The 21,812-nt window shown below is 29.0% G+C and overlaps 1 pseudogene; it reads left to right on the forward strand.

The window, feature by feature from the left end:
* The first annotated feature begins 18,362 nt into the window (after positions 1-18,362).
* Positions 18,363-20,011, forward strand: LOC145067050 (transcription factor MYB44-like; annotated as a pseudogene).
* Positions 20,012-21,812: the final 1,801 nt, after the last annotated feature.

The following is a 21,812-nucleotide window of genomic DNA, read 5'->3' on the forward strand; positions in this document are numbered from 1 at the left end:
TGATTAAAGTTTGATTATTTGTATTAATTGGGTAACTTATCTTGCAAGAAATTGATTTTAGGTCAAATTTAGATAATCATTAAATTAATTGTTTAATTTAAATTATTTGTTATTTGATCCTTTGTGTTTTGAAAAGTTTCAAACTTGCCCTCAAGTCTTGGAATTTAAATTTTTGAGTAAAAGGTTTGATATTGAAATATTTAAATTCTAAACCCTAATTTTTTGAAATGTTTCAAAACTTGCCCTCAAGTTTTGGAATTTAAAAATTGATTAAAAGTTTAATTTAGAAATGTTAAATTCTAAAACCCTAGTATTGTTTTGAAAAGTTCAAATCACACTCTTATGTTTTATTGATTAATTAAAGTGTATAATTAAAAGAGGTTTAATAAATCCATAAAGTTTTGGTTCACAATTTAATTGAATTAAAAGTATAATTGTTAAAATTGACCACCTAGTATTTTAAAAGTGTAAAGTACACCTTATACTATATATAACATTAAAAGTCTAACATTATATATATGTATGAGTAAAAGTCAGTCTTACCGTTAGTAGGCCTCATTCACGAAGCTGGTCTATAAGGGGTGTTTAAGGAAATTGCCTATAAAATGGCGATTGAATGGGTATCCACTCTTACCCACCGCACTCTTGACTAGTGGAGGGTCGTTAACCGAACGGATAGGATAGGATAGAAACCTTCCATTATAAGTATAATGAAATACAAAAGTAACTAAATGCTTTCATAAAATTCCCAATCTTAGTTACTTTAGGCAAAAGTGAATTGATGCAATTCCATGAAATTACACTTTGTGCCCTTGCGAAGACGTTAGTGGAGCGTGTGTGGTTAACCGGCACACTAAATGGTTCTAAGCAAAGGTAGCAAAGGGTGACTCAATGTTTGTCATAGTTCGGTGGAGCGTGTGTGGTTAACCGGCACATCGAATAGGTGACTGTAACATGTGGGGGCACCATGTAAGTTTTCATGGTTATTCACACCCTGTTTTGTGATCCTCGGCATCCCAGTCACAAATCAAGATTTAAACATGTCATTGAAAATTTCAATGAATCTCAAAGGATCTAGGAGTTTTCAAAGCATTTAAAACTTAATTTGTTTTTCGTTTTTCATGGTGGAAATTTAGTGAATCGTCATTCACTTACCTTCAAATATTCTGCAACTAGATTACGGCATCCCTTTTCTAGGTTGTAGCGTATTGTGTTGGGTCCTAGCCTTAATATCTCATTTGGATGATTTATTAAGGACTCAATCAATCAACTAACTTGAATTTGTTTTCTCCCGTTTTGTAGATGTCAAAGTACGACAACTATAGTCTTCCCAAATCCTGTGGAATAAGCTTTCCACATGAAGATGATATTCCACGATTCGATCGAGGAACAGGAGATCATGCTTCACTTCCTCCACCTCCTCCAATTATTCTCCCTAACCCACAAGTTCGAAGGATTGAAAAGTTCAAGCTCACTCAAGCCCTTTTGGCAAGTAAACATGAAGAAGGAAAGTCAGTGTGTGCACACGTCCTAGAGATGAAGTCACACATTGATAGGTTAAGAATGTTGGGATCCGTTGTCTGTGAGGAGCTGGCTGTTGACTGGGTTCTTCAGTCACTTCCTAACTCGTATAGTGAGTTCGTAAGAGAGTACTATATGATGAACCACGACGTAACCCTTATAGATCTCATCTACATGCTTATTGCTGCTAAATCAGCGATGATTTGGCGCACTGGAAAAGCAAAGTTGATTGGTGGATCGGCCTTCCAGACCTCTATGGACATAGGCAATGGCAACGAAAGGCATGCCATGATCGAAAAGTTTGATCATAAGAAAAAGGCAAAGTCAGAAGTAGCTCTGTGTGCTATTCCAAAAGAGTCAATTTGCTTTTATTGCCAAGAGAAGGGGCATTGGAGACGAAGCTTCCCTATTTACCTAAGAGATCTAAGAGATGGGAGAGTCAAAACGTATGGCTCTGCCTTAGGTAAAATCCATTAACTAACTCTTTTAAGTTCCTATTCTAGATTCTTAATACATGATGTGATAAGATTATATTTCGATCTCTTGTAGGATCGAAGAAAAGAGAGGAAGCTTAAGGGAAGAAGTGAGCAAAATCTAACTATGAAGAAATGGATTTCGATCGCATTACTTGAAGATTAGATTCTTGAGCTACTACTTAGAGTTAGAATAAGATTGCTAAGAAATATGTATTAGCATAGTTTTTCAATGAATTGCATTGTAAGGACAAATTTTTCCGCAATAAAATAAATTTTGATTTTATATTATTTATTTATCCTTGCAATGGCGTGTATGAAAAATTGATGTTTGAATGCTTCTATTCTAAGCAATAATGGATTTGATTCTTAATTATGTTGTTTGTGGAAATGTCGAGAATTTACCAAATAGGGAGAGTTTCTCATCGACCAAGTTTCAATTGGACAGAAACTTGGAGTCATGCAACTTGGTTGCACGATGAATGAGAAATTTCATATTTGGAAATTAGACTAATTCGTTGACAAAGTGTCAAGTGAAGGACTAGGAGATCAAGTACACAAGGTTGTGTGTTGATCAAGTCCACCACAAAAGTGACAAAGATATTCGTCATGATTTACTAAAGGTTTAGTAAATATGATTATACTTATAAGATTAAGTGTAATTTTGAATTGATTGAAAGAGTTTAAATCAATAGCAGAACGAATGAGAAGAATCAAGTAGGCAGAAAGATAAAAGTTTCTCTATTCTAAGAAAAAGGGAGAGTACCTTTTATTATGTTTTATGATAAGTCTTAATGATTAAGAACCATATTTCAATTGATCCTCTAAGTGAGTCTTAGTACAATTGTATGTCTGAGAAGAAGAATCAAGAATTGAAGAAATGGTTAAATCAAGAAGTCAATCATACTTCGTTCCAAAAACAAGTCTTAAAGTTAAGATTGTGACATTGAGTGACAAGTATTAGGAAGTTTTATAACATTCATCAAATGAGGAAAGTTGTGATGTCTTGGATAAGACAAAGACCAACTAGGACCAAATTTTATGAAGTGTTTCGTCTTGATACTAGCATAAGTATTTTAGCAATATCCTAATTTGCATCAGTAATCTTTAAATAAATCTAATTCTCTATCATGTACTAACTTTAAAACCACTATCGACTCACCTTAAGTCTTGATAGGCTAGTGATAAGACGACTATAGAATGCTCGCAGCACCGAAACTCCTTCTCTTTTCAAATGACCTTTTGTTCGTGCATTGAACGAACTAACACCGCTATTATCGGATTTGCCTTAAGGTTTACAAACTCTCTAATGTTTATCATATCTCTAGTGTTTATAATCTCGTTGGAAGCTTGGTGTGGTTTGTTATGAGAAACTAGATGGTTATTTATACTAATAAAACATACTATTCATATATAATTTTAATAATAATAAGTGTCAAATGTTGGCATTCTCCATATAACTAGTTAGGTATATGACATATTCATGATGTAATCATAACAAGTGCTTTAGTAATGGTTAATAATAAATAGTAATTTGTAAATAGTAAATAGTAAAAAGTTTAGAGTTTCCAAAACTTACCATTTTTCATCCGATTGATCCAATAATTTTTCGGTCATCCTAAATTACTTAATTGTTATAAAAAGATAACTTCCATCGTTTAATACCTACTTTTACTCTCGGTTTTGTCGTAAAACTTAATTAGTGAGCGGTTTATTATATTTTAAGCATATAATTGTACACAAAACACATGTAAAGCTTAATCCTACATAGCAGAAGACTACTTCACTAACAGAGAGATGATACATAATGGGTGTCTGAACTGGTCTATTAAGTTGTGAATAGATGTTCGGGCTGGTCTTTTTAATTGGTTAATAAGTTTTTTTTATAAGTATTAAGTTATGGATGCATGAATTTTATACAAATATGACTGCTTCAATGAGAAAACATAAGTTTTAAGTTGTAAACACATGCTTTTGTTAATAAGTATTAACTTGTGTATGCGTGCTTTTTTAATAAGTTTTTAGTTGTGAATGCATGAGCTTTTAGAATTTTTTTGTTCTGAATGTATGATTTTTTAAACAGATCATACTATTATTTTCTAGCACACAAGGTGTTTGATGATTTGGTTCAATGAAAAACATAAGTTTTAAGTTGTGAATATACGGTTTTAATAAATTTTTAGCTGTGAATGCATGATTTTTTTTATAAGTTTTAAGTTGTGAATGTATGATTTTTATAAATTTTAAGTTGTAAATGCATGATTTTTTTGTAAGTTTTAAGTTGTAAATGGATGACTTTTTATAAGTTATAAGCTATCAGTACGTGCTTTTTTTTATAAGTTTTAAGCGATTAATACATGATTTTATACACTTTTTCAATTCATTTGTGAATGATATATGGTTTATAAAAAAAATTTATGTTTAAATGTGAATGATATATGTACCAATAATATATAATAGTTTTATGTGAATGTCAATGAAATAATGTATTTTTAAATTGTGATTATTGTAAATGAATGACTGAAATATTGCATTAAATTGTGAATGAGATTTTCGAACTAGTGTATTAAGATATGAATTCTAATTTGTTTATCTATATTTAATTTTTGGAGCTTATTAGAGGGATAGGAAGATTTAGAGATAGTAGTTCTCGAAACAAGATTCATATAAAACATGTAAGCTTTTTAATGTTCTTTTATAAGTTGTAAGCTCCAAAATACATGATTTTTTTATATATTTATTCCAATTAAATTGTAAAATGATTTATGAAGTTATATTTTTGTGTGTTTATATATAGGGGTGTTCATCAAAGCACATAAACCGCACAAACCGTCCACACCGCACCAATCTGCACCGCATAATGCGGTTTTGTATTATCATAGCGTGGTTTGTGGTTCGTAATTTTTTTCAAACAATACTATACGATGTGCTTTGCAGTTTTTAATTATAAAACTGTGGTTCAAACCGCACCAGACCGCATTATATATATATATATATATATATATATGTGTGTGTGTGTGTGTGTGTGTGTGTGTGTGTATTGCAAGTTCGGTCCTTGTGGTATGTCAAAAATTGGTTGTTTGGTCTAGAATGTTTTTGAGTTGCACATTTAATTTTATGTTCATCTCACAACTAACACATAAAATTCAGAAAGCAATGGAAAGAAATATCATAAATAAACAATGGTAAACAACAAATCTCAAATTTTCTTAAACAGATGAATATCATACCTGCCACACAAAACCCAAATGTAACAAGGTCTCCAGAAATTGATACATGTTTGTAGATCTTTGGTTACTCTGAGATAACCACCATCGACAGCGTCAGATCATTAGAAACCCTAACCCTAGCACCGTCAGACCTAAACGACGAATGATATGGAGAACTAGGTTAATCCTAAACGACCGATTGGAGCGAAGACGCTAGGGTTTTAGTATCACATTGCTCTTCGTTGTTGTCAGCGAAGGATATATATATGAAGAGAGAAGAAGACAAAGTTAGGGTTTCTGAAAACGCAAAATCTTGAGCTAGGGTTTCTTATATTAGGCGGAGGCAACGAAATGGGCGACACCAGTGTATGCGTTGAACGAAGACGATAGTGGTGGCGAGTTTCGAACATATCTCTGTTTACACCTCCATTGTCACCAGCTTCCTATTTACGAACCTTTCTTCATCTTTCCGATCTGACGAGAAGGTGTTACATCTAAAAATAGATGGAGGCAGGATGGTGGTGCTCCGTTAAATCTTTCGGCCGCATGTTGTGGTACTAATCGATGGTGATGGTGTTCATAACTCTAGCTATGGTGGTGGTGTTATTTTCTCTATGTGAAAATCAGATAAAGATAGGTAGAAGAGGATATATATATATATATATATATATATATATATATATATATATATAGAGAGAGAGAGAGAGAGAGAGTGTGTGTGTGTGTGTGTGTGTGTGTGTTTCTGCGTGAGGCTTGTTTTTTTATATAATAAAAAAAATAGAAAAACATAATGTAAATATTGTAAAGTAACTTAAAAAGGAAAAAGGGAAAATAGTAAGGCAAACCTGTCTTTAGAAAATTTTGGACCAAACTCGTAACAAAATAAAAGTTTTGAATCACTGTTACAACTCTAAAACATTTTCGACAAAATCCAATTTTTAACATACCTCATGACCAAACTTGGAATTATATATATATATATATATATATATATATATATATATATATATATATATATATATATATATATATATATATGGGTTAGGTTATTTTGTTTTCACTATCTATTGTGTACATGTATGACTGATTCTGCACCAATCATTTTAGTTATTTTAAGAAAGTAATTAATGCATATGACATGTTGAAGATATAATAGGTATTAATTACATATTCAACATTTAATATGCATTAATTAATTTCTTAAAATAACTAAAATGATTGGTCCAGAATCAATCATACAGGCACACAATAGATAGTGAAAACATTATATATATATATATATATATATATATATATATATATATATATAGAGAGAGAGAGAGAGAGGGAGTTAGGTGCATATATAAACCTTTATCTATTGTGTGAATGTATGGTCAGTTCTAGGCCAATCATTTGAAAATGGTAATTGTATAACTTTATTAATTTAAGTAGTTATTATCTAATATTAGTTTCCTAGTATTATGGTAACCAAATAGTGTTTGCCTATAATTAAGGTCTATAGAACCCACGCCCAGTCAAACCCTTTTGTCACCCATTGCCAACCCACTACAATACAGGGAACGAGAAGAAAAAAGGTAGGATTAACATCTCATTATCACCTTCGTACATCTTCATCGTAACCAATATCATCTTCATCAACTATAATCAATGCAACCACCACCATCATCATCTTTATCAGCCATCATTATACCTCCATATCCAATAACCCCAACATCTCCTTCAACCTTCAATCACTACACTGGATCACACGTAAATAAGGCTAGGGCAGATTTCAAATTATAGATTTTTCCTTATGTGCGGCCTCACTGGAGTTCGATTTTTCCTGCAAGTTAGGTTTCATTCTTTACCCGATTGATGCTTTTCCTTCCCACCATATTTCTAACACCACGAACATCCCTTTTTTGTCTCATTCCCCATTGAATTGATTTATCTCCTTTCCTTCAAGCGACATCCGAAATGAAGTTATTTTTCTGGTTAATTTCACATGCTTATTAACTTATCCCCTTTCTCTAACCGTCGTCCTCCTACACTGTTGACCACCATGCCATCCTCCCTATTCTTTATGCTATAAATGAAGCTAGGTACTATTTTGCCTAATTATTTTGATTCAATGGTTTCTTGTCCTCGATTAGTATGTTATGCTGTTTTGGAATTTCAGGATTACGTGTTTGCTATTAATTTTTTGTCTTTTTAGATCCACTATGATGATTTTTCATTTATTTATGTGTTTTGATACTTGATATGCCTAGAAGGAAACACTAGTTTTCAATCATTACTCAAGTCTTGACACATTCATCTATGACTAACGTTTTATGGTTGTGCTTACATATTTTAAACCCCCATGTTTTTTTCACGATGAAGCTCCTTGATTTCTAGAATATGAACAAAATGGTAAGGTATGAACATAAATAAAAATAAATAGAGCTCTTGAATCAATTAAATGTTTCATATTAAACAACCCTTTTTAGTTGGCCACAAGAAAACCTTGATACATAATTTGGGAATGGTGGTTATTTTACTTTACTTATCATGGTTCCTATTTATTTTCAATTATATCATTCTTTATTGTAATGTGGGTATTTTTCTACATTATTTACTTCTTGGAATAATAAGAAGTTATTTTTTGAATGGTGATAAAATCTCTTGTATTATGTTGTTCAGATATCAGAAGATATCAGATGGAGGACCAATTTGGTGGATCAGGTGATAATCTTTTTGATGCAGGTTACAAATATCATGTAATGCTATCATTAATAATCCGTTTAGATTTTCATTATTTTTAAAGTTAGTATAATGCTCTAAATTTCAATGGCTTAGAATACAACTTAATAGTGGCAAATACTAAAAAACGGATCTTGTTATTGCTTTGTGTCTTTACTATGATGTAGGGTATTCATTAAGAATGAAATATTGAAACCATCGCATTCTTAACAAATGAAAGGCTAAAAAGAGAGAATTGGTGGTTCAAGAATGTTGCAGATAGTGTTGGTTGGTCGAAGATGAACAAAAATGATAAAAACCGATGAATATTTGAGAAGAATGTTAGCTTTTCGTTTTTTTAGTTTACCCTTTTGACAAACAGATTCTTAAAGAATGTAGTATATTTTTAATTGTAAATTATGTTTATTCTAAAAAAAATGTCAGATATTGTTCTTCTAATTTACGTGATTATTTTATTTTCATGTATTATTTCTTAAAGAATATCTTTTATTCTATCAAGAATGTTACATAATATCTTTTATTCTTTCGAAAATGTTTTGCACTTGTAATTCATATGTTATTCATCAAGAATATTCTTCCATTCTCATAGAATGTTATTTTTTCAATAATTTTTATTTACTTGTTGAACATAAAATAACTTATATTATGAAATAATGCTAACACATAATGAAATTATTTATATTTTATGCATGTACACTCTTCAAATAATTTATATTCTGAAAGAATGCAAATACATACTAAACAGATTAACATTTTATGTATTAAGATTCTATGTATGTACACTCTTTAAGGAAAAATCTCTTAAATGAACTCGTGTTCTTTAAGAATGAACTCATATTATTTAAGAATGAACTTGTATTCTTCATATGTATTTAAAGGAAGAATTATTGAATTCTTCAACATGATTTGTATACTATCATATCTTAGATATCCAGAGAATTATAGTTGATTTTGAAAATTGAATATTGTTTTTGTATTAAGATAAATGTGTTCTCCTTAATTTTCTCAACTTCCTTACTGGAATCAATCAAAATATCCATTATGCCCTTAATTATAAATTACTATTTATGATTTTTTTTAATAAAGGGGAATGTTTATATGTATTGTGTTCCATTATAACTATTGTATACCCATCTAATCTTAAGTATATACAAACCTAATCTAATGGTCTAAAACTTGTCATACATTCACACAATATATATCATTTACATTTAATCATAACCTTATATATATATATATATATATATATATATATATATATATATATATATAAAGAGAGAGAGAGAGAGAGAGAGAGCTAGGTTCAAATGTTTTTAGCAAGTATTGTGTGCCTAAATGAACCAATGAGAATTCAAGAAATAATAAATCATTAAATAAATCATTAAAGGGTATTGTGGACATTTTGTACTTTTAATTAAGGAAATCATTTAATGTAAATCTTGCAATTAAGAAAATAAAGTAATATATTTGACCTATATATATATATATATATATATATATATATATATATATATATATATATATATATATATATATGGTTAGGATCAAATATGAATCACAAATATTGTGTGAATGTATAACCAAATTCTAGCCACTAGATTAAAAGAATGAAAGGTTGTGATCTTAAGGTGCATATTATTAACATGAGATACCATTTACTATATAACCTACACTTAAATTCATATTAATGAAAAATATGACATTTTAATAAGAGAGAGAAATAAAGATTACCTTTATTTATTTATTTTAGGCAAAACAAGTCAAATTAAATAATAAAAAATCAAACAATTAAATATTCAAATTAATATTTTTTATGAATCACCAATTAAATGTATGCATTCATCAAAAATTTAAATTTCCGATTATTAGAAATATTCTTAAAAAATGTTAGATTTATATGTATATGATAATAACATTCTTGAAATAATTGGGCTTTAGTGCTTTACTTCTTCACATTTATTCATTATTACACATACATTTCATTAATAATACATGAATATAAGTGAATATATTTTTGACAATTCCCCAATATTAATGGTTAATAATTGATTTTTTTTAATTAAAGATTCTGATATATCACGACAATGGTTAGGAATCTATTTTTTTTAGTTAAAGTTTCATGATTGATGACGAGAATGGTTAAGAATGATATTCTAGTACGACATTCTTGAAGAATCAGATTTCATTCTTTAAGTTTCAAAGTTAATTCTTTAAGAATGTCCTGATTGATAAATATATTTTAACCACTAAACAACTATTCTCGTGAGAAAAAAAATCAATACGTAGTTGATAGATATGTATGTTTGTATTCTTTCAGAATATATGTTAAAAGATTTGGGTATAAGTTCAATTATAGCATGACATTCTTTAAAAACAAAAAACAATATGTTACTATTCTCTAAGAATGAAAGGAATAACATTCTTACAGAATAAAAAACAGTGTTCTTCCTCGAATCAATTACAGTACGGTCAATGTATCTGTGTGCATTCTAATAGAATCAAAATGACTAAATAATAAACATAACATAAAAGAATATCAAAATGATATCTATGAATGCAAATAAAGAGTAAAAATTAAGAATTTTAATCTGATTAATTAAATTCAGAGTTTTTTTTTATGAAGATGACTATTAGGAAAAAGGCCTGGAAGAAAAAGACCAACATAACATTCTTCAGACGCATTAAAAAACCATTATTTATATATGTATCAATAAAACATGTTCAAATCATACATACTTATAAAGCTAGCATTTTTTCTTGAATCTCATGCATTTGAAACCCCCATTATTTTTTCCTTTCACCACATTCATTTGAAACTCCCATGACTTTTCAATTTCTTTATAATAATAATTATAATTTGGTAATTAGGTTAAATATATATCAAATCTAAAGTGTATTCATATATAAACTAAATTTCAATATTAAAATAATATCTTTAATTCTACTTATAAAATTATGTTTTTTAACTTTTAACATATTATACTTAATTTATTAGTGTTAATATATTGTTGGATGTAAACCATTATCATTTTAAAGGTATAATTTTTGAACAATTTATATAAAATACTTAAATTATTAATTAAAATATAACATTATAGGCTCAACTTAAATATAAATTTTATTTAACTTAAACAACCCAAAGATTATTTTATAAATAGTTAAAAGTGATAAATTGTAGTGTCTTTCTAATAATGATTGTAAGTTGGTTAATAAGGTTAAATAAATATCAAACCTAAAGTGTAATCATAAATAGACTAAATTTCACTTTTAAAATAATATCTTTACTTCTATTTATAAAGTTATGTCTTTAAATTTTAACATATTATACTTAATTTATTAGATTTAAAATGTTGTTGCATGTAAACCATTATCAGTTTAAAGCTACAATTTTTGAACAGTTTGGACAAAATACTTAAATTATTAATTTAAATATAACATTACTATGTCAACTTAAATATAAATTTCAGTTCCACTAAAAAAAACAAATAATATTTTGTAAATAGTTAAAAGTGATAAATGCAAAAACTAAATTGTAATATTAGTTTAACTAAAATATTTCCTAAATATATTTATATAATCGTTAAAAAATTTCAAATAAGTAGCTTAAAATAACTTATAATAACAATAGTTAAAAATAACTCTATATAAATGATTATATTGTTACCCTTAAAATCAAAAAATAATGTTTGATGTTTTAAATAATTATAATAATAGAAATTAAAACATTAAGCAAATAAATTTTAAAAAATTAGTTAAAAATAACAACTATAAATAATATTAAACCATATATAATATTTAATTTTATTGATGTGTAACTCGCGAGTAGAAGTCATTCAAACGATTGAGATTATGACGTTATAATAGATTTATATATTATCATATAATTCAAAATAATCAATATATTATATCAAATTAATATACGAATTATTATATCAAATTTAACAACAACGTTAGTGTTATATTTTAAAAAATATATATATTTGTAAAGACTTCAACTATATATATGTTTCTGTGCATTAAAATGTCAACTCAAATATAAATTTCAGTTCCATTTAAAAAAACTAAAGAATATTTTTTAAATAATTAAAAGTGATAAATTGTAGTGATAAAAGCAAAAACTAAATTTTAATTTCAATTTAACTAAAATATTTCTTAAATATATTTTTATAATCGTTAAAAGTTTCCAAATAAGTAGCTTAAAATAACTTACAATAACAATATAATAGTTAAAAACAACTCTATATAAATGATTATATTGTTAGCTTTAAAATAAAAAAATAATGTTTGATGTTTTAAATAATTATAATGATAGAAATTAAAACATTAAGCAAATAAGTTTTAAAAAATTAATTAACAATAAAAACAACTATAAATAACATCAAATCATATATTATATTTAATTTTATTCATGTGTAACTCGCGGATAGAAGTCATTCAAACGATTGAGATTATGAAGTTATAGTAAATGTATATATTATCATATAATTCAAAATAATCAATATATTATATCAATTTAGTATATACAGATTATTATATCAAATTTAACAACAACGTTATTGTTATATTTAAAAAATCATATATTTGTAAAGACTTCAACTATATAGGTGTTTCTGCACAACGCGCGGACATTCGCCTAGTTATAGATATATTCTTTTGATGGTGAAGCAATTGTGAAAGTGTTAAGAAGATGAAGCTTTTATAACTGACGAATTATTTAAGGGAATTTCCATAAGTATTAAATTTTATTTTTGATTATTAAAAAAATTGTATGTAAACTTCCAATAATACATTTAGATGGTGATTGGTCCACAATTGGTCACACATTCACACAATACTTAGTGTTTATATATGAACCTATATATATATATATATATATATATATATATATATAGAGAGAGAGAGAGAGAGAGAGAGAGCCAGGTCAAATGTTTTTAGCAAGTATTGTGTGCCTAAATGAACTAATGAGAATTTAAGTAATAATGAATCATTAAATAAATCATTACAGGGTATTGTGGACATTTTGTACTTTTAATTAAGGAAATCATTTAATTTAAATCTCGCAATTAAGGAAATAAAGTAATATATTTGACCTAGTCATTTGTGTTCTCGTTTATAGGCGTGCATATTGTTCCGTTCCAACCCTAGCACATCAATTTCTTTTTTGCGGCCCTCTTTAGCAACATGTCTGAGTTGTAGAAGACAACCGGAGAGAAGAAAGGCTGGAAGGTATAAGGCAGGTTACTCGTTTGGTAAGTCTAGTATGTCCCTGATTCTTATTCTGTCTTCTACCTGTCAGAGTTCTAGAAGACAACCAGCGAGAAGAGAGGTCCGCTCCTTTTTTTGCAACAGCTCTTCTGCTTCGTTTTCCCTCCACGAACCGTAAATGGCATCTCAGGTATCATGTTATCTTCTTTATTCAGGTATCATGTTTATTGTGGGTATTTGGAAGAAAGTAGAGTGACAAGGATAGCCCCATAAATTGTCAATTATCGATTCCAATCAGCTGAGATTTTTATATGGTTCGATTTTTCTTTAAATTCCCAGTTCTTGATTTTAGGTTCGAAGATATAGAAGAATATCATAAACAATGGCATCCTTGTTAGTGGAATTGAAAATATTCTGATTTGCACACCAACTGTTTGTTAATATGTCTCAGTGAACTTCAATTACTTATTCCAAAATTAGTTCTTTCTTGCTTAATGAGTCACTTTCAGTTAGAAGGAAGCATAGAAAAAGATGTAAGTTTGTATGGTTCCAGCCCTTGTATCAGGGCCTTATAATGTAAGTAACATTCTTTATTCATGTGTTCAAGTTGATGAGTTTCAATTTCTCTTATGTGGATGCACTTCTTTCTTACAAAATAATGTTTTCAAATCTTTTATGAAAACCACGTTTCTATGCTTTATTGGGTCTGACATATATTTTTTTTTCTTTCTTTCGGTTATGGAATACAATTAACCGAAATACAATTCTAGGTTGTTTGTGCCTTTTTATTTTTCATCAACACAAATTAATTTACGCTTTGAACTTTGTGGTATGCATTCTAAATCAAATATGTTGCTGGAAATTATGTATTCTACCAGAATAAAATCGATGTATTCTGTCAAAATGTATTATATGTATTCTTTCATATTCTATTTATTCTACCAGAGTATATTAAGTGATAGTTAATTGCAAGTAACATTTTTTTAACAATTATTAGTTTTTGTTGTATTTGTGATAGGAATGGCTGGAAGAAGGCGTTGAAGACTTTGATATTCTATTAGAATATGTATCATTATATTAAAATGTATAAGGATTTTAGTCTGTAAAAATACGTATGAATTTGTATTTAAGTTCGGATGTATAAGAATATATTAGAATGTTTGTTATTTTTCAACATTTGATTCAACAATTTTGTTTTTCTTCAATGATATTCTATTAGAATAAAATTCTGAAAGAGCATCATTCTAAAAAAAATATTCTATTAGAATAAAATTCTGAAAGAGCATCATTCTAACAAAAAATATTCTGACAGAATATAATCGGTAAAAATTGAAATTGAATTAATTAAAAAATTCAGATTTTTTAAAATTAGGAGAATTAATCATCCCTAAAATCTGAAATTTTCCTTTTATAAATGTAGTTAATTGTCCAAAATACCCTTTTGCTAAATATTGTGTGATTATATCGTACATGTTACCCCATTGTAATATCATACACTCTCAAATCGTGTCCATTGATTAATTTCATCCGTTGGTCTCTGTGCATTCTGGCACACAATATTTAATAAAAACAAAATAACCTAAGCCTATATATATATATATATATATATATATATATATATATATATATACAGAGAGAGAGAGAGAGAGAGAGAATATGTTCATATATAAACCTTAGTTATTGTGTGAATGTATGAACCAATGAAAATAAAATCTAATATTTATGTTACTTCCTTAAATCATGGATAACTTATATCAAGATCACAATCTTGATCTTTTTCATATACAACCTCAAATTCACGCTTCCTTCGTCTCCATAACCCTACACCATCGACCTTCATCACGATCACCATATACAAATTGTTGGCTGCCATCACCAAAACCGAGATCATCTTCTACGCACCAACACCCCAACGACCATCATCTACCTTTTTACGCTAGTAGTGATGACAAAAAGAAGAACCAGTAGAAGCAATAAGATTAAATAATAAAGTATTATTGTCTCTTCAATTCCAACAACTCGAAGAATATAGCATCAAGATTAAATATTCAAGGATTAATATGATAATCTCCATCGGTCCGTTCTCCAATCTAACAAACAATCTTCTTTAGTCCAAGTGTCCAATGATGATCAACTTGCACTCTGTTTCTACAAATTTATTTAATTCATTTTCATGAGTATAGTAAATCTCATGAATTTATTGTGAATGTTTTGTATATGTGGTTTAATCTCATAATGTTCAATTGAATGTATGCTTAAATTGAATTGCACGTTTTTTAATGCCTTGTTTAACTTTGATTTCACATTTTTACACTAGGGTTCTAGTAATCTGACTATTTCAATTTAAAACCATTTATGTTTATTTTTTGATTCCACGGATAAACGAGATTAATGGAAAATAGGAATTCAATATTCTCTCTACAAATGAAAATAAGTGAAAATTGGGGAAATATAATAAATTTTTCCTTCTATGTTTTTGAATGGTGATGAACTTCCACCGGAGAATTAAGAGCTTTTGTTTTTTCTTTATTTTCTATGTTTAATTAACTCGATTGGAATATGAACACGTTGTTATGTTCCTTTTGGAACTAAATGATAAGGTATAGTTTCGCAATATTGTTATGTAGACTTGGGAGACCGTTTGTCAAATTATACTGTTTTATTGCAATTAACGCTATGTAGAAGCTTTTATTTCATATTGGTAAGCAACTCAATAAACTTAACAAGGTTTGTGAGATTTAGTGGCTACAGATTATTGTTAGATATGAGTTATGCTTATTTGTAGGCAAGTAAATGTGTAGATTTATCATTGGAGCTTTGAGACACTAGCTGTAACACTATTTGTTTCTAGAATTGGAGATAAAATGTAATCAAACATATGATATTTAGTTCTTTTTATATTTATATGTGTTATATAGATAACGATGTTTAATAAGTATATTGAGAAAATAACATATATAACGACGAATTCCTACTAAACGGTTATCAATCGGTTTCCCATACTGATTCTTGAAGAATGAAATATAGAAGAATGAAATGCATAATGAAAATTGATTGAACGGATATGCAAATCAAGCTTGTGCACAAAAAAATGTTTCATGTTTTTGTAATTTTTTGTACTTTATTTTTCATGTATTGGTCTTAAAGTACATTTTTTTTCCAAGAATGTAATATTATTCTTTAAAAATGTAAATTATGCATGTTGACCGTGCTTATTCTTTAAGAATGTCATTTATGAACTTGTAATTCATATCTTATGCAACACATTCTTAAGGAATTAACTATAATTTTTAGAGAATAAATTATGATTCTTTAGGAATGTCTTATGAGAATGTCAATATTAACTATTCTCACTTATTCTCGTATTTTTAAAGAAGAATATATGTATTTTATAAAATATGTATTTTATAAAATATGTATTCTTAGAGAATATGTTCCCCCTTTTGTAAAGAATACATATACTTTCAAGACTTATTAATACGAAATTTTCAAAAATGACATTATCATATTCACATAAATCTAATATTCTATAAGAATGCTCATAATAATCAATTTGTTAAAGTTTTGATGAACAAAAACATTAAATTTATTAATTGTATAATTGGTTTAACTTTTAAAAATATTAACTTGGATATTTAATTGTTTGATTGTTTAATATTTAATTTGAATTAGTTAACTAAACTATAGCTAATTTTCATTTACTCTTTTAATAAAATCTCAAATTTTACCTCATAATTAATTAAGGATAATTATATTGTACATGTTATCTCATGTTAATATCGTGTACCCTATTATTACAAATCTTTCATTTTTTTAATCCAATAGAAAAAAATTTGTTATACATTCACATAATACATGTAATTCACATTTGATCCTAATTTATATATATATATATATATATATATATATATATATATATATATATATATATAGCTCATGGAGCTTATGAACAGTATAGTTTTCCTTTTTCAGAGTTTTCCCATAAAACTATTATATTTTAACATATTTAGTCCCTACAAAACCTTTTGGTACATTTAGTCCCTGCAACAAACTTTTTAAAATTCGGAAAATTTACTCCCTGCAATTTTTAAATTTATATAAAAGGTCCTTATAAAGTTTTTTTTTTCAAAAACAGTCCATATGTGTAACATTTTTGTATTTTGGCAGGTTTACCTAATGTGTACAAAACTAATTACAAAAATGGTCCCCGTAATTTACAGAAAATGATTATGTGTTTCACACTTCTACCACCATATTTTATGGAGTTGTCGCTTCTACTCCCTGACTTTCTCTAAACTGTTGATCACATGACTACACGTAAAAATAAACAATAAAAATTATATTTTATTAAAAGAAAAATAAAGTTAATATATATTCAATTCATTAGGAGAACTGCAACACCATAGAAACTCATTCACGCTTCCTGGACTTCGCAATATCCAGCAACATTCTCGACAAAGGAAAGACGTGTGACAACAAGATGCAGATAATCATCACCTCCCTCCAAATCAAAGAAACAAGTTCGGACCATAGGAAACTCGATCATGAAGGAACTCTCTGACGATTAGCTACCAACCGTTCTCTCTTTTCTGTCAGTTATGTCTGATTAGTCAAAGTCCAATCAATATCCTCTTTTGCTATCGTTTATGTAATTTTTTTTATCCTTTGTATGAACTCTATGTTCTAAAATAAGAGTTCACACCACTTTAACTTCTACTTTGTCATTTGAACTCATCATCACATGAAAATATTTATATAAGAAGAAAAACAAATGAAAATAGATACACATAAATGCACACTTACAAGTAGAAACATTGTTTCTGATAGTTAAAAAAATATCAATGTTTAACGTTTCTAGGATACATTGCCTCAACTGTAAAAAAATTAAAAATACAATCTCAGCCATTACAAAAGACATTTTATATATATATATATATATATATATATATATATATATATATATATATATATATATATATATATATATATATGAGACGGTTCACTTGAGATTCTAAAAGATGTGAAGATCTTGAGATTCAACATCGGTCATATATTTTTTATTTGTGGCTCTAACACTACAGCATACCGGCAGCAACGAGGTATACCTAGTCATAAATGATTAGATGGCGGAGAGGTATATTCATATATAATTATACATTTTTATAAATATACGTCTAATCATAAATGATTATACATATATGTCTGTTCAGAAAGTGATTAAGCATATATGATTATGGTGGAAGGTGGGGAGGAGGCTGTGGTTGCAGAGGTGGTGGTGGTGACAGTAGTATGGTCGGTTAGTTGCAGGGTGGCAGTGGTGGTAGCAGTTGTGATGGTGGGGAAAGTTTTGTATAATCATTTATGATTGTAAACTCTCTGATCGTACCAGTATACCAAAGGTTAGAGTGACAAATGAAAAATATGTTGTTGATGTTTAATCTTAAGATCTCTATTTTTTATAATCTCAATAGAACCTCTCTCTCTCTCTCTCTCTATATATATATATATATATATATATATATATATATATATATATAATACGTTTTTAATGTACATCGAATAATATTACGTTAATGTATTTTTTTTATGTTATTGTTTTTAAATCCTTCGGCACATAATAGTTAAAAACCTTATAATTTAAAATAGGGTTATTGTCGTTGTAGCCCAACAATAATTAGCATAATGGTTTAAATGATCCCTTGTGGTTTTTTTTCCTTGAAAGGGTATCAACTTGTATTTTACCGATCATTTTGGTATTTTTACCCACATTAGAAGGTAACATTGCTTTGTCATGTGCCAAGTAAACAGGTGAGTCAACAATATCCCCAAAATCTTAAAAACCTGCAACGACTACAATCAAGCATGGTGTTACCCTCCTCTAAAAATTTATACCCACAATTCGATCAATCAAACCCAGATGCATATTCCTCATTTTCATCATCAAATCCTTCTGCTCCATCCATGTACCCAGCTCTCGAGACCAAAGATCTCGCTGAGAAACTGTTCCCAGACAATGATCAAATCCATGAACAAGAACAACAATCAACCGCTTTTGAATCTTCATAGGAAGTTGTAATCAAAATCCCTGAAACAACAATCTATTGTGTTCCAGTAAACAACCTTCGGCTGGATTGATTCGGCCTCTGCATCCAGATCCCAATTCACACCAAAACAATCCTTAGCAGATCTGGGAAATCTTGGCGGTTATGGTGGTGCAACCAACTTTCGCGGTAGGTGGAGCACCAGGCGTTTATGTTGGAGGAAGACGAGACTATTCTTAGAGCTCATGCGAGGTTTGGTAACAAATGGTTTACGATTGCCCGATTGTTATTGGGTCAGACTAATAACTCCATTAAAAACCTTTAGAACTCCACCTTGAAGAGGAAGTGTTCTTCCATGACAAATGGAGAATTTAACGAGTTTTCGATTCAACAACCATTGTTGAAATGATCTGTTTCCGATGGGAATGGGGTTTCGATGTTGGGTTTTTGCTTCAATCTGAGTAGTTCGTCGAGATCCGACGTCAGTGATTCCTACATTCACGTTTATCGGCCGATGGTGAGACCCGTCACACCGGTTAATGATCCTCCGACATCGTTGAGTCTATCACTTCCTGGTGCTGAATCATTTGAAGCTTCATCGGTGCCGGTGGCAGTGACGCATCCTCCGCCTGTTCCGAAACCTGCTTCGATGGCGATTTCGGTGGCAATGTAGCAACTTCAGGTATCCCGACCACCGATTAAGCATCCAGAGAAGGTGGTTCCGCCGTTTAATGCGGAGTTTTTATCGATGATACAGGAGATGGTTAGAATGGAGGTGAAGAATTATATTACTGGAGTTAAACTTCAACAGGCCAGTAATGGAAGTGGCTGGTTAGGTTAATCGATTACTTATTTCTACATAAATTAAATTTGGTGATGGGAAACCAATGTGGCATATGCAAGTTGATGATTAGGATGGGAGAGACCAACGTGGCATATGCAAAATGATGATTAGGATGGAGGTCACCAGGTGATCCCTTCAAATTTTCCATATTTAAAACCTAAAAACACAAGTTCGTACCCTTAAAAGACAAAAAAAAAAATAATAAATAAAAAAAAACCTACGAGAGACCATTTAAACCATTATACTAAAGATTGTTGGGCTACAATGACAATAATCATTTGACATATGGAGGTTTGTGTATAAAATGGATTGTTGTAATGGTTTCGGAACCATTCGATCTTTATAATAACGTTTTGTTTTTTTAGCCTGACTTTTTTTAATTTATCTTTTTTGATACGATATCGTTCTAGACTGATTTGATCTAGACTTTTTTCAGAATACCGATCTATTTTTGTTTCCATATATATTTTTATTATTGAGACATTATTCATGTGATAAGCCTAGTTAGTGTTCTTTAACCGATTCATTTAAGCTAAACGAAATGCATCACAATGCATTTACTAGTAAAGGTGCAAAGGCGAATGTACATATTACATAGATGGGTCACTTCTATAGAAATAAAAGTTGTGACATGCGTTAATTATTTTTAATGAACTATCTTAATCTTTGGCAAAAAATATACGTATAAATCAAGATATTAAAGCGTGTATTTTATATTTCAATAGTCTAAATAACTAATCCATTCGATGTATAAATCAATAAGAAATAACCAAATACAAATAAAATTTTAAACAAAAGAAAAAAGAGTGAAAAAATCATTTAACGTTATTTCCTTCTCATATATTAAAAAAAATGTTTTGAAATTATTAGTAATGGTATAGTTGTGAAAATATATCAAGATATAAGTCCTCGATGAGTATAATTATAAAATCTTTTTTTTTGTTTATATGACCCTCAATTAGTATTTTTATTTTTTATTTTTTATATAGTTTCTATCAGTTTTATTTAAATAGTAAATGATATCATTTGATTTTTAGATTCATTAGTATAAATGTGTGTTCCATCATTCCACCTTAAGTTACTTGCAATGAAAAATAGTGTTGAGGGAAAGAGAGAAAACACACGGAAGAAGAGAGAGAGAGAGGAGAAGAAGAGTGAGATAGATAAGCGTAGCCGAAGCTCATAATCAAGCAAGATGGAGTTGGTATTTGGCTGCATTTCATGTGTAGGTGGCCTTGCCACGTCAACATACGGAGCAAAATATGGAAACACTCCCTATTAGCCATATGGGTCCACACACTCGATGCTGGACAAAACTATCCAAAAAAGGAAATTATCATATTTTTCCATAAATGTCACAATATCTCAATTCATTTGAATTTATGATTCTCAATTGTTGTGCTTCGTGTTATGTCAAGATCATCTTATATATGACAATGACACTTGCAATGACGGGGAGACGATAACGTGCAATATTTTTGTTATTCTAAAAAATTGCTTTTTGAATCTATTATTTTGATAATATATTTAAATTATTCTTTATTTATAAAGGTAGTCACTAAAATCATCATAGAGTGTGGGAGCCAGGGAGGTTGTCTCCGGATTCCATTTTTATAAGCTATTTAAAACAAATGATCATCACAAGCGCGAACATTTTATATCCCAAAATTCTAGTATAAAGGGAAGGTCCGCATCTAGGTAATTTTTTGTGAGAATATTCAATAATTACTCGTGAGCAGAGGCAGGTCCTAGGGGATCCCGGGTTAACCCAAGATACCCCTCAAAAAAATTTGGTAGT

Source organism: Lactuca serriola, chromosome 8, assembly GCF_051521515.1.
Source record: "Lactuca serriola cultivar US96UC23 chromosome 8, Lser_US96UC23_V15, whole genome shotgun sequence".
NCBI lineage: Eukaryota > Viridiplantae > Streptophyta > Magnoliopsida > Asterales > Asteraceae > Lactuca > Lactuca serriola.